Source organism: Crinia signifera, chromosome 8 (genome assembly GCF_055691185.1).
Source record: "Crinia signifera chromosome 8, ASM5569118v1, whole genome shotgun sequence".
NCBI lineage: Eukaryota > Metazoa > Chordata > Amphibia > Anura > Myobatrachidae > Crinia > Crinia signifera.
The window spans coordinates 25,273,175-25,288,257 of NC_139224.1; the positions used below are offsets into that span (position 1 = coordinate 25,273,175).

General features: G+C 45.9%; 1 protein-coding gene and 1 long non-coding RNA gene across 6 annotated transcripts in view; both read right to left on the reverse strand.

Annotated features, from left to right (window-relative positions):
* TAFA1 (TAFA chemokine like family member 1) overlaps positions 1-15,083 on the reverse strand; it is a 372,953-nt gene that overhangs the window by 185,826 nt on the left and 172,044 nt on the right. The gene's annotated exons all lie outside the window — the stretch shown is intronic.
* Positions 11,111-15,083, reverse strand: part of LOC146026959 (uncharacterized) — a 46,815-nt gene continuing 42,842 nt past the window's right edge. The window contains exon 3 of the long non-coding RNA XR_014454594.1: positions 11,111-12,485. This is a non-coding gene — a long non-coding RNA (uncharacterized LOC146026959). The remainder of the gene's footprint in view (positions 12,486-15,083) is intronic.

A 15,083-nucleotide genomic window follows, 5' to 3' on the forward strand; every position in this document is an offset into this window, starting at 1 on the left:
ATCGCTATCCACCTTCGCGCATATGCATTCGTTCAATAATCGCCAACTGTCTAATTAGCGGTCAGGTGTGAATCCAGCCCTATATTGGGAGCCAACCCTACGCTTGTTGTGCCGACAACGTACACACTAAGGGTGGGATGTACTAAAGGGAAAATGCAGTAAAACGGGGGTTTTACCGCATTTTGCTATGTACTATTACCCGTCCGTCCAGTCTCCGCCGTGCAGGAGGTGGCGATACCCTATAGAAGCCAATGGCTTTTATTGCTGCCCGCCATCTGCGCGACCCCCCCACTCCCGTCCTCCATCGATCTCCTCCTCCCCCAGCAGGTGTCACAGCCAAGAGGACCTCCTGCTGCAGGGGGGAGGAGGAGACTCCGGGGACACTGACAGCCGCCGGGATGTGACGGAGACCCCCGGACACCACATTACAGGTATCGCGGGGGTCTCCGTCACCGCCTTAGGCGTGCGCACATTGAGTGTTAAGGGTGCACAGGCACCCCCTGATGCTGTGCCCCCACCCCCACACTTATTGCTGCTAGTAATACCAGCAATACCTTTTACCAAAGACTTTTGTTTTTTAGACCTGTATTCCATTAAAATAAGCGCCCATCAATCAATTATGTGTGTTTTGCATTATTAATTGTATTACACCATTGTCATATCACTACATATCTGTGTCATCCAGATATGATTTTGACTTTATTTGCATGTACTGTTACACAGAGTAATTAGAAGATTGAAACTGAAATAGGCCGGATATAATGGTGTGGCTGAGAGACGATTTATATTGTAGTGAGTGCACGCCTGATTGGCGGTGTTAGACAGACCCAATGGCGGTGTTAGACCTGCCCAATAGGTGGTGCTAGGCACACCACTTTGACAGTGCACCCCCTAATAAAATGTGCTGCGCACGCCTATGGTCACCGCCCCCCGATGCTAGGCGCATATGTTAGTACATATGCGGTAGCATCGTGGCGGCTGGGCGGCGAGGGGCGGCGATATATATTAATACATCCCGCCCTAAACAATTATCAGGCCAATGGCCCAATATCTGTCAGGCTGGCCGCAAACTTGTATGTCTACCTAGCTACTCCTGTCAGGGGGGCCTGATTCATACCTACTCGATAAGCAGCAAGGGGGCCTGATTCATACCTACTCGATAAGCAACTTTGGTTCCGTTTTCAATGTTGGGGGGCTGCGCATGTGCGCATATATGCAAGTGCAAACCCTCTTTGCTGGGCATTTCCCTGCAAACGCAGAAGTGGCGTTGACTGATCTGGGCGGGCACCTGATGTCACATGACCTATGAATCAGGCCCTATATTAATGCTGCAGCTTCAATGGACTAACAAAAAAGTTTTTAAGTAGTTTACCAAAAAAAAAAAAAAAGACAACAACATTATTATACACTGTCAGGGGTAGGGAACATAAATGTCCCGTCTTTCTTGCTTAGCATTATTTCACTCTTGAATGCAAATAGGGCAGATTTTAAGGATGCGTGTTGTTTAATACTGCATCGTTTCCAGGCCCAGCTTCCGTGCGACCAGCTAGAAAAACTGCCTAAGGACACAAGAAACAAGGAACAATCTGCTTATCAGCGCTGACACCAGACAAACTCAGCAACTTAACTGAAAGCAGACAAACCAATGACACATCCTACACCTTGCTTATGTTCTCCACAAACACAGAATCTCATTTAGCCGAATAAACCTACTGAAAATCTGTGATCTTGAAGTATTTTTCCTCAGTTTTTTTTTTTCTTTCCTGTCTCATTACCCCACACTTGTTTTGTCCTCAGATAGCTCTTCTAAATACATATCTGTGCGCTGTCTCCTCTCCCTTTGATCCCTGAGCTTCCATCTTCCCGCCTTTTGCTTATCTAAAAATGCTAATTTGGTAACTGCGATCGAGGTAAAAAAGAGTTTTAGAGACGCTTTTGTCTTGCATGAGTTGAAATGACCGTAATATATCCTGTGAAGTCATTTGCTTCTCTGGTCACCATCTGTTCTGTAAATCTCGGGAAATATCTGACAATTTATTTTACTTGAGGAAGCCGACGCTGTCGTTTGCTACAAAGAAATATGTACATTTGACTTCTTGGCAAAATCTCCCCTTCAGCAATCAGTGTCTGCGGCAAAGATAAAACTCGCTCGCTCTGACACAAGTGCGGCTCCTTCTTATAGAGAGCAAATAAATACACTTAGCCAGAAACACGAGATTGATTTTAATGGTCCACCCCAGACTTCTGTCTCAACGACAGGTTTGTGTTTAGAAGAGGCAGATCATACTTGTGCCCACTAGAGATCGGCATAGGGATGGCCATCGACTATCAATGACTCAAAATCATTGATGGTTTATGGCGGATGTCGAATACTTTTGCCATTGGTGGGGGAGAACCAGATGGTTTCCCTCCATCGATGGCACAGCAAAAGCGATGTTTTGCTTTTGTGGTTTTTTTCAATGTACCGGGTCACAGTGCATAACTCCCCCCCCTGACACCAGTGAAGCCCCGCCCCCATGTTTTGATTGGCCCACAGTCCAATCAGTCAAAAAATTAATGAACCATTGGTAGGTAAAAACATTGCATAGTTTAACACTATCTATGGTCAGTTGCACTATTGCAATGATGGCCATCCCTAGTTCGGCACGGCAGGGTGGTATGGTGTGGCATCTGGTGGTGTGGGGAGGGGGGGGGTTGATTGAGAGGCAGGGGGAGAGTCCACGATGATGCAATTCACCATCATTTTTATCATCGCTCGCAGGGGCTGCAGCGGGTGGCCAGGAGATTTGCCCACTCTTCCGGGTGGGGGGAGTGATGCTTGGGCACCCTGTGTTTGCCCTGCTCCCTAAACCTGTGATGTCATGATATTGCACCTAGGGGGCAGGGCTTCCAGCTAGGGAAGTAAAGTTCTGCTTGGAGTGTCCAAAGCTCCACAGGCTGCAGGATGCCTACCCGGAATGAGCCTTATTTGTGCAGCGGCGTGCAGACTGGTTTTCCGGGCACCCTGCAAGCCACATGCATGTGCTGTTGTGCATTCCGCCCTACAGCAGCAGCACATGCACCTTTTACTCATTGACACTTCTGTCCCTTTGCGCCCCTGTTATAAACAACTTCCATTACATAAAGAAAAAATAGCTTGAAATGAGAACATTCTATACCTGGAAGCTTCAATCAGCAGAGTGTGTACAAGCAGAACAACGATAAGCAGGTTGTTAGATCCAGCTTCTGCAATCACCACCATCATACAGAATTGAACTTACCCAAGTTGCTGAAGACAGGTGGTGGAAAGTGGTGGACAGTTGGGAATCAGTAGTTGAGCATGTGTGTGTTCTGAGCATTTATTGCAAAGGGGGGGGGTGCTTTGAGGTGATCAATGAAGTTGGGGTGCCTGTTAGGGTATTTCTGAAGGGGGGTGCTTTTAGGTGATTACTGAAGGATACATTATTAATAGTTGGAACGTTTCCTGAAGCTGTTGTCAGTCATATATTGGAATGCATCCATTGCTTGGCAAACATCAGGCCTTGAAGAGAGATAAAAGGGGGTATTCAATCCCATTTTCATGCAAAATAGTTCGAACAAGAAATCAATCTATTAAATTTTCTTTTTTTTTTCTGGCTTTTGGATATAATCCGCTGAAACGGGCACAAATTCAAATATTTAGCGTCCATTTGAATAAAAAGAAAAAAAAAAAAACAGGCTATTTTTGAAGTATCTACCAGTACCAGTACACAGGTAATAAGGTAAATGAAAATTCTACAACAGTCTATTCAGTCCACAATAGCTTAGATATACAGGAGAGAGAAAAACGCTCTCTAAACGTTAAGGGAAGTGGGGGTGCGCCCTAGAGAATAATTCGGAGTATGGGAAAAGGAAGGACAAGACTCTCTTTTTCTTGGGGCACTCTTGACTGTATATAACCTAGGATGATAAGTGGGTCATCAGTACTGGGTTTGTGTATAGTTATGGTCTGAGGTGGGGTATCCTCATACAGGCTTGGCTTGGGTCTCGCTGTTCTGGCGGGTCATGGTATGTTGTCAGATGACAGGTCTTAGCTGTTGTTTAAAGGGCTAGTTACACAATGTTTATGGATTAATTGGTCCCCCCAGCGACTGGCAAAAGTTTAAAATTAAACTTTTAAGGTACTTGTTTCCTATCTGGGCGCCCACGATCATAATCGCGGTCATCGGGGGTAAAAATCGCGGTCATCGCGGTAATCGCGGGCATCGCGGGTAAATTGGGATGGCCGCGATGCCCGCGATGACCGCGATTTTTCCATAGGGTACAATGTTAAAAATCCTGATTGACCGCGATTTTACTGTTAAATGCCTCAATGGACCCGATTTGGGGCCAAATAGGCCAAATTAACCCTTAAATGTCCCCCCCAATTTTTGACGCCACCCCACGATCGACGCCAACCCGAAGCGTGGCGAGCGCAGCGAGCCCGCGAGGGGCGGCGGTACGCGTCCTCCGACCTTTTCATGCCCTACTATCCACTAGGGCGTGGTGTGAGAATATAATAGTGTGGCGAGCGCAGCGAGCCACCGAGCCCGAAGCGTGGCGAGCGCAGCGAGCCCCGCGAGGGGACGCGGATAACTGTGAAGGTATCCGCGTCCCCTCGCGACCGACACGATTTCCATGTTTAACATGGGTTTCAATGGGAAATCGCGGGCATCGCGTCGGTCGCGTCGCGGCCAGACATAAATGTACCCGCGATGCCCGCGACGGGCGCCCAGATAGGAAACAAGTACCACTTTTAATATTTAATATAAAAAAAGGTACTAGACAAGATGGGTGACATTCTATGGAATGCGATTTTGTTTTTTGTGCGAATTTTTCTCCAAAAAACGGCTAAATCGCATTTTTCCTTGAATTCGCATATTTAATATGATGCGAAAAGGTCCATAAATCGCATATTTTTTGCGATAAGTCATGCGTACTGAAAGTGCGGTAAAAATTTGCACTTTTATCGCATCCAGATGTTTTCCAATAGAAAAGTATACAATTCGTTTATTTAATGGAATGGGATTTCGCAAATCACACTTTTAAGGTGTCTAATAATCGCCATTTTTTCAGACCAGGTTCTGATATGCGAGTTGGCCAGAACCCTGCACAGATCATTGAGATCTGTGCAGGGTTCTGCGGTAAAAAAATTGCGTGGGGTCCCCCCTCCTGAGCATAACCAGCCCCGGGCTCATTGAGCCGGACCTGGTTCCAAAAATACGGGGGACAAAAAGCGTAGGGGTCCCCCGTATTTCTGAAACCAGCCCCGGACTCTTGGACCGGTCCTGGTTCCAAAAATACGGGGGACAAAAAATCTGGGGGTCCCCCCTATTTTGAAACCAGCACCGGGCTCCAACAGCCCGCGGTGTCATGCCACAGCCGGGGGACACTTTTTACATAAGGTCCCCCGGCCGTACCATGAGCACCGTGGCTGGTCAGCCTTGGACGGGGTACCTGGAGGAGTGGGGACCCCCCCAACAAAGAGGTCCCCCCCAAGGCTTCACCCATCCAGGGCTGAAGCCCGGGGCTGTCACCGGCGTCCCTGGCCAGTGGACGCCGGCCTGATGGTGTAAAATCTTTCAATCCTAACATTGCTTTATACAGGAGAACTACAAGTCCCAGCAGACCTCCCCCGCAGGCTGGGACTTGGAGAACCACAAGTCCCAGCATGCAGGGCATTAATGGGCCCGCTGGGACTTGTAGTCCACCTGTAAAAAGAATGTTAAAAGAAAACACACACACAGAAAAGTAAAACTTTATTATATACACATCCACACACCTCACTTTTACACCCACATACTCACCGTTGAGAGCTGAGTGGTTGGTACTGTATCTCTCTCCAATCATTGTTACATCTTGCCCCGAATCAAAAAGTATAATTTTAAAAAATATCGAACTACACAGACAACATCCCCATGATATCTTGTAGTGCGAAAATTTAAATAGCAAAAAGATCATGAAAAAAGAAAATGTTTATTTTCCTGTCTATTCTCCTGTTTTTATCATTATAAACTCTCCGAGTCATTCTTCCATTCAAGCGGTCCCAGGCTTTAGTTTGGCTCTCTTCCAGTTGAATTAATTTGACATTCACTGATCAATCAACCTGTCTCATTACAACCTTCTGCTTGCCTTGTCATCGTGGTCCACTGTTGTCAAGAGTAAGAAATGAACATCTGGAAGGTGACCTTCATAAGTTCTTTTTTCCCTTAATCGTGGCAGACCCGACGCTAAGCCCACGGGTTAACTGTAATGTCTTGCTACTTTTGTTAGCATGGCCAGTGAATAATTCCGCCTACATTCACACTGTTTCTAACTTCAGAACTGTTCGAGTGTTGGATGCGGTAATTACACTTGAAAAAAGACCCAGTAGAGTAGCCCGAGGTTGTATTATTCTCATAAAGACCAATGCTGAGACATAGAATCGGAGGAAATGTTTTCCAATAATGTCGAGTCTTGTGCTTTTTGTTTCACCAATTCAGACAGCTGTACAGTATAACAAAAAGGAAACTTTTCATGTTGAAACTGGAGAACTATAGAGACTTTAGCTGTCAATGACTCCGAATACATGTCAGGAAAATTGGCCGTTTAACCTTTTGCATTCCAATTTTTTTTTTTTTGCAATTTTAATAGTCTAGTTTAAATGTTTAGATTAATTGTAATTTTCTTTTCTTTTTTTTTTATTCAAAAATGCTCTAAATTGAATTTTGAACGATGTTATTGTTCTTATTTTAAAGTGGCTCACCAGTGGATCTGCTACTAGCGCTAGGGCTGTTGAGCATGTCTAGACGTTGGACTTGAAAGGGTTAAGGCAAAGTGTTGCACTCAGTATTCTCTCTGCTGTGTTATTAATGGAAACACATGGACTAATAGAAACACAAAATTCAGGTCTATTTTAAGTAAAGTCTATGGTGTGTCTGTAGAATTTTGGTCTGAGAAGGGGGCGGAGCTCTATGAGAGATGGGAGTGGCATCGACATAGGGACTTAGCCTAGCACCACGACACCCGTTTTCATCCTTTTTGGGGGCGTGTCCAGCGCTGAACTGCAGCAGTGAACTCCTGCTCCCCCCAATAGTCCCCCCACGGAACACAGCCACCCACAAGATGGACAGACTCCAATTAGCGTAATCTGAACAGTTCTGTATGTTCACTGAAAAATGTTTAGTCATCAGCTGTAATGAGTTATCTGGAAATCAGGGTTGGTTTAAAAGAGGAGGAGCAGTGTCCATTCAGAGTCTCCAAGACAATGGCACCACTACCATTTTCTTGGTGATTTCTGTACTGCGCATGCACAGACCTCTAAAAGACTGCTTTAAATTTTCAGCGCCTATCCGGAAAAAAACAGCAGCTTACAAAAGCCACTGCTTCGTATATATAGCCCATTATCTTCAATCAATAGTGTTTTACACAATACAGCTAATTTGATTACCTTTTATTTGATTATCATAAAAGAGGTTCCCTAGATCCATTTCTAGGATTCTCGCATCTTGCTGGGAAAGTTGCAGACACAAAGCATTGGGTAAGCTCTCCTGAACGAGGATGAATTGAAACACATAGATGATATTCCTCCAGGGGACACTGCGCGCTGGAACGTCTCGGGTAAATTGTCAGTAACCAACAGATGATGACTTTACCTTCATAGCGGTAGTGAAGCAAATTCGATAAATATTAGGAAGTGAGGAAAAGGGATTGTCAGTCAACAAGTGACGGGCATAAGTGCAGACAGAACTTACTTTTCATATCTCGCAGATAAAGGACCTTATTCTGGTCCACATGCAATGCTGAAAATTTCGCAGCGCTGCGTGTGGACTAAACGCCACCCGCAGGGATGGGCGACCCCCTCGCACGCCGCGTTCCCCTGCACGGCTGTGAATGGATGATTTGCATAATCATCCATTCGCAGCCTTGGGTGCGGGGGAGAAATCATTTGATGGTCTGTGGTGTCTCAGATCTGCAAGCGCCCTGTGCGGGAAGCGGGCGGGCAGCTGACATCCGCTGAACTCAGCTGCCAGCCCCCTGCACCCGCATCACTGGCCCATTTGAACGGAAACGCCCAGCATTTTTATTGGAACTAACATGAAACGCTGTGCGTTCCCATGGGCTGTGCCCCCCGCTGCCACCCACACTGCCAGCTGCAAGCGGGAGAGCGAACATTTCGTTTGCTGCGCCCGCTCGCACCCAGCATTTTGCACATGCGCAGAAATGCGCCTGCGCTGATGCAAATAAATTGGTGCCCCGTAGGCTCAGCAAGCCCCCTAGCAATAGATTGGGACGATCGCTAACATCAGCATACCTCCCAACTCCCAACATGGGGGGGGGCAAGTTGGGAGTCCCCCTGCCTGCTGCTGCTTAGCAGAGCTGCGGCAGACAGGGGGTGGAGGGGCTAGGGGCATGGCCAGCAGCTCACACATTTCCACGTGGCTATGCCCCTTTGGAATCGGCCACGCCCTTTTTTTGGGTGGCGCATCCTGATCCTCAGTTTTAAAAGTCGGGAGGTATTTTGTATGCAGTTAAGCCCCTCCGTCAGGGCACCGCTGTCTCAGACCCAGAAGTCCAGGGACATCGCCGCATCGCAACGGAAATCTCTTATGGCAAGAGCTGTCCTTTGCGTTACCAATCACATATGTTGATGTTAGTATGCGGTAGACGATCGGCGGATATTACAACCTCCCGCCCACAATATCTGATCACTATCATATTAACGATTGCGGAATATAAATGAGCGAAAAACTCACGCGTGTTTTACGTTGTTCCATTTTACACAGTAAACTCATTAATAATGTGTTGCAATGATAATCAGGTTACAGTATAAGAACCTGGGGATGATTGGGTAAATTGGAGAAAGTGCTTCAAGTATTCAATTGTCATAGATATCACAGATATCAATCCTGAAAAACCTGCAGTTACCTTTTAATCACCTAGAAAGATTCCGCAAGAGAACGGCACAATTTATAAAAAAGGAATCTTGCGTAAGATTAAATAAACCGGCCTTTATTGTCATTGGTTTGAATAATTTAGTTCTTATTGTATTAATTACTGAGAGAAGATCTGAAAAAAGTGAATGTGATATCTCACCAAGTGCTTCACAAAGACGATAATTCCATTGTGTTTATCTCTAGTGAAGAAAACCTTTGGCAAATTCAATTTACAGTCATAGTTCATGGAATGGGCCGTATGCAGATATGATAATCCTGCGGAGACACATTCCGTCTTTATTTTACTGAAAGCTGTTACAATATTCCAATGGTGGCATCTATCCAAGATAACAGAAGCATTATGGGATTAATGCATTATAATCTGCTCTGTGCACATCTTAGTCAATTTCTCATTTGCCTTAATGTGAAGTTGTATACTTCATGTGGAAAATGAAATAATGACTATTTTGGGTGAATTTTGGATGGAAAATAATATGGAAGAACCTGACTGCAGAGTTTAAAGTTTGACTGACTTCTCTAGTTATATACAGCCTAGTTCTCTGCCTTACAAAATAGCAAATACAAATGAAAGGGAGCAGCAGGTTTCCTTGTCATGTGACTGCAGAACAGCCAATCAGAGAAGGTCACAGTGGCACACACTGCGTACCTCGCATATTATACCCATCCAACTACCCGCTGGGTTCCGCTGTTCTTCCTGGCGGCAGGATTGCATGTGATTTACTGTATGCGCTCCATTTACGTACGATATATTGTATGCAATGCCATTGACAGCCACTGACTGCCACCAGATCCGACAAATCCTTGTGGTTGTCACAACGATTTCCGTCTCCGATCCGATGCAAATAGGGCCGCGCATCGGATCGGTTCCTGAAGTAAAACAAATACGATATGGCAATTTTGACACAATTTATCACCCTGATGGGTAGAAATCATGTGATAAAGGGCCATATCGTATAAGTATGTCATGTAGTGGTGTCACTGTTCCCAATGGCGATACGGGTACAATTACTGTACAGCAGCTTCCTACACGCACAGATGGTGTAATGGTTCGCAGGGCCGCCAATAGGGGGGTGCTGTGGGTACAGCTGTCCCTGGCTCTGGACTCTGGAAGGGCCCGGGCAGCTCATATTGCCCACCGCAAACTCCCCCTCCCCCTGACTGCTTATTCAACCCAGGACACCGGCGGCCAAATAAAAGGCTGCACCGGCTTTTGAGCCAATCAGAGCTCATGTAGTGGCAGCCAATCAGAGCTCTGTTTATTCCACCAGCTGGTGCTGCATTTTAATTGGCCGCCGGCATCCTACGATGAAGAAGCATGTGCTCAGGGACCTCCGGGCTGCAGCTCAGCAGAAGAGGAGATGGGGGAGCAGAGGAGGGGGGGCCCGGACTGGACAATGAGTCCTGGGCCCCAAAATTCCTGATAGCGGGCCTGATGGTTAGCATTACTGCCTCACAGCACTGAGGTCATGGGTGCGATTCCCACCATGGCCCTAACTGTGCGGAGTTTGTATTTTCTCCCCATGCTTTTGTGGGTTTCCTCCGGGTACTCCGGTTTCCTCCCACAATCCAAAAATAAACTGGTAGGTTAACTGACTCCCAACAAATTAACCCTAAAATGTCTGTGTGTGCGTGTACATGTGGTAGGGAACATAGATTGTAAGCTTCATTGGGGCAGGGACTAATGTGAGTGTTCAAATGTTCTCTGTAAAGCGCTGCGTACTATGTATGCGCTATATAAATAACTGATAAATAAATAATGGTGCAATGTCCCCATGGATACTAATTACCTGGGCCTGGGCTGGTTGGAGGGCCTGGATCAGCAGGAAGTAGTGACAAATGTCCCCCTGGACAGTTGCTGTGTCTTCCTCTGCCGCACAAGGCACCACTATATTTTCAGGTTTTTACTTGGTAAGGGATTTGACCACACCCCCAGTACTTGGCCCCATGTCTGTTCTTGGCAGCTCTGCTATGGTGTAACAGAATTACACCTCTGCTCATGTGAGTAAATGCATGGTGTGTTGCGTCGAGTAAAACCACAGCTCTTTAAACACTCATTAAGTTAAAAACTAATTTCATTCTCATTAAAGTATTAATTAACTCGTACATGTAGGGGACAATGGGATTATCTTTATTTCAAATTCTTTATGAGTAAGACTGACTTATCCAGAAAGAATACAATATGATATGAGCACATAACCTATACAGGTTTTTGTTTTTTTTTGTTTAATTTGGAAAAGCATTGCTATCCCTATTTTATTAAAACACATTGTATCATTTTTATATCACCCCCAAGGTTCCGTAGCGTTGTCATGCGGGATGGAACACGCAACGAAATAACAAAAATGCAAAAATAATTGCAGACAACTTCACAGGATTATATATGTACAAAAGAAAGAGTCACATGACATCAATCTAACCTAAGGTGGGGGAGAATATTTTTTGTGTAGTCCCTTGGAAGAGTAGGTGGATCATTTTTAGCTTGCCCTCTTCCTCGTGGTTGGGGAGATAATACTAGGGATTGTGGGCCAGCAGGGAGGAGGTGGGGCTAAAACCTCTGAATTGCCGTAATTGGGGGTTGCTGCCTAATGACTAGTGAGTACAACCCCCATTCCAAAGTGATCAGTTGCAGAAAGTAGGCAAGTATAAATTACACAGAGAATAGAAAGGAAAGTGGGTGGTAAACAGAAGAGCTTACATTACAGAGGGGATTTGACGGTAAAAAGGGGGAGGGGGCAAAGCTATGGGTGGCAAAGGCGGTAGAGTTAAGACGAATCGGTGGTAGACTTAAAACATGTTAAAACCATTTTAGGCAGACTCTACCCACGGAGGGGGTACGCTACACTATAAGGCAGCTATCTAGGGTGCTGGGATCAGTGGGGCACCACTGGGTCTGCCTATCACAAAATTTAGGATGTCTACGAGGAAGACATTCTTATTGCACTTGATGCAGGTGGCGGCTCCGGGACGTCTAAGACGACACCTCCATATTTTTGCTTGAGGGGCTGGAAAACGGATATTGGCGGCAGTGTGAAGTTGGTGGGTTAAAGTTTTGCCTAGGGTGCCAATAAGCTTTACCCTACCCCGGCCTACCAAATCCAAGTAGCATTGAGCCAGGGGGTGCGGAGAGGGATTCAGGTGGTAGTCAGCAGCAGAGCAATGGGTGGAAATGAGGCTGGAGGAGCTTTGCTCGGTCCCAACATGCCACAACGGGTTAAGCAGGAATAAAACATATTTATAGTTATACATCTCCAACTGGCAGTACAGTACAAAATATGCTATTTTAACAGAGTCATCATCCCTGCGGGTGCTAGGAACCGCATTATATCCATCATATCTGTAAGAGGAATATGTCAGGACTCTATCATTTAAATACAAAGCAATATGGGTCATACTCTTTTATCTGTTAAGGAACAATGAAAGGCGTTTACGAACTGGAGGTGAAGAACATTCTGTGAAGCGAGTCTATCTGCCTGCTGGGGAACAAGTCATGGATTCTTTCTTGTCTTCATCTGCGCAGACACTTTTCACAGCATCTTGTAGGCTTGTAAAGCTCTAATATGAAAATATAATTGTTTTAGCATACATTTAGTTAAATCAGGGTTGCCTACTTTTAAATACTCCTCTCCGGTAGAAGCCCAGAGAGGAGGCTGTCAGCAGCACTTCTGGGGCGGAGCCTGATGTAGATGTCATCAAGCCCCGACCCCAGCATGGCACATCTCACAATTTGCAAGTCTTTGCGGAGGGGACAGGGCTAAACAACGCTATTTGCATATTTAGCCCCACCCCAAAAAAGCAGCAAATCGTGGGAAATTAACACTGTCATTGGGTAGATGCGGAGGGTACTGGCGATATCCGAGAGGGTTGGCCACCTTTCCGGGGGGCCAGGAGGGCGACCCGTTTTTCAGGGAGCCTCCCGGCCATTCCTGGGAGGGTAGGCAACCCTGGGTTAAATCTGTTCATTTATGTGCATGAATACTGGGTATGTCCGTAAAGTAATGTGCCACAGAACAGGCAGCACCTATTCTATTCTCCCTGTTTGGGGGTTGTGGACCCCCACAAGGTAAAATAGCCCATGTGAGTCAAGATACCGACTGTCAGGCTTGTAACAGATGGGATTGTCAGACATACAACCGTCAGAATCCCGACTGTCGGTGAGTCATCCGGCACCTGTTTATTATATACATACAGCTGGTGATCCTGAATGCTTAGATGCACAGAAACTAAGTTCTGATACTTGAATTAATATAGATTTTATATGTCCTGCCTTATTACACCACAAATCGGGTCTTGCTCATGTACCCAGGGTCTCAGAGAAATGGGGGGGGGGGGGGTGCCAAGTACAAACTACCAAAGTCTGGGCTTATTGAAGGGGCGGCCCGGGCATATCCTCTTAATTTGTGTGGAAGCAGAAGCAATCACACTGGTTACCCACCCCTAGATTTGTCACTGGCTCACTGCTTTTCAGAAGGCAGTGATGCTTTGAGCTGCATGTACTTTTTTTTTTCTTTAGGGGGAGTGGCCACACCACCCTTGTTTAGGCCACACACCTAAAGAGTACCCGGCCCCAGCAAAACTATCTATGTCCCTGCACTTACAGTACCTTATGGCATAAATTAAATGAACTGCCACGGTAATTGCTAACAGTATATAAGATACCCAAATGAAACTGCTTGCAATGTTTTATTTAAAAAATAAAAAAAACACTATTTCCCACTTAACAGGCAAATTGCTTACTCAGAAACCTTAAGCCTTTTAAGTAGAAGTTCTCTATTATCTGAAAGCTTGTAATTCTGTGGGGACTTTGGGAGCAATGTACATTATTCAAATAATTGAGTATTATTACAGTCCAGCCTTGGATGTTTTATTCATGTCAGATGTTATGAAAGGAGGTGAATATGGAAATGGTTTCATTTTGATCTTTTGATGTCATTCTGACAAAAGAACAGTGTTTTTCTATTGTGACATAGCATGAATAAACCTGATCTGATTAACTTAATGTCAGGACATATAAAACAATACTTGTTCATCATTATGAAACAATCTATTCAAGGAATAATAATAAAAAATGACTACAGAGCCGCATAGTTGAGATCGGATCTCCCCCCTCATTACCTAACACAATGCCGGCTGACAATCTACTGAGATTACTTCACAATGAAGACTGAGCGGGAGATCAGAGCGCCCGGCTCACGGAATGCGGCACTGGTAAAATTCTCAGCTTTATAGGGCTAAAATCAAGGACCGGATTGGGAGTAGCAAACAGGTTGCGGTACTTTGTTACGCGCCTCTAGAAGGCTTTGTACTTTATGGTACATGGTAATGAGGCGCTGGCATGTAAGAGAAGCATTCTGTAGGCCCCTTGCCAGCATGGCCATCTGATTTTAGTTGCCCATAGCAACCAATCAGATTCTATTTCTTAGAAAAGACAAAGTTCACTGCGCACTAAGCTGCGGCTGGGTGGACTAGCAAGATGTGTCACCAAACACATACAATGATAAACGTTAAATTAGAGTGCTTGTACAATTAAAAAACACATGCCAGCAAATGGCATGCGATGCGATTTTTAATTGTACAAGCACCCTGATGGGTGCTTACAATGTTAAATGCACCCCCATTGTCAACGCCACCTCCACTATCAACGCGAACCCGAAGCGTGGCGAGCGCAGCAAGCCCCACAAGGGGACATGGAATATGAGCCCGAAGCGTGGCAAGCGCAAAGAGCCCCGCGAGAGGACGCGGAATACATGTACCGTAATCCACGTCCCCTCGCGGGGCTCGCTGCGCTCGCCACACTATCTAATATAAACTCCACGCCGACCTGGATAGTGGGGGTATGAAAAGGTCGGAGGACACGTACCGCCGCCCCTCGCGGGCTCGCTGCGCTCGCCACGATTCGGGTTGGCGTTGATAGTGGGGGTGGCGTTGACAATGGGGGTGAATTTAACATTGTAAGCACCCATTAGGGTGCTTGTACAATTAAAAATCGCATGCTGCTATATTGCATGCGATGCGATTGCATAAGATGCACTGCGATCAAAATCGCGGGCGCCCTGCTAGGAAACAAGTACCCCCCTTTTTTATCTGCCTTCATATTACAATAAGCAGCAATACGGTGTAGTGGTTAGCATTACTGCCTCACAGCGCTGAGGT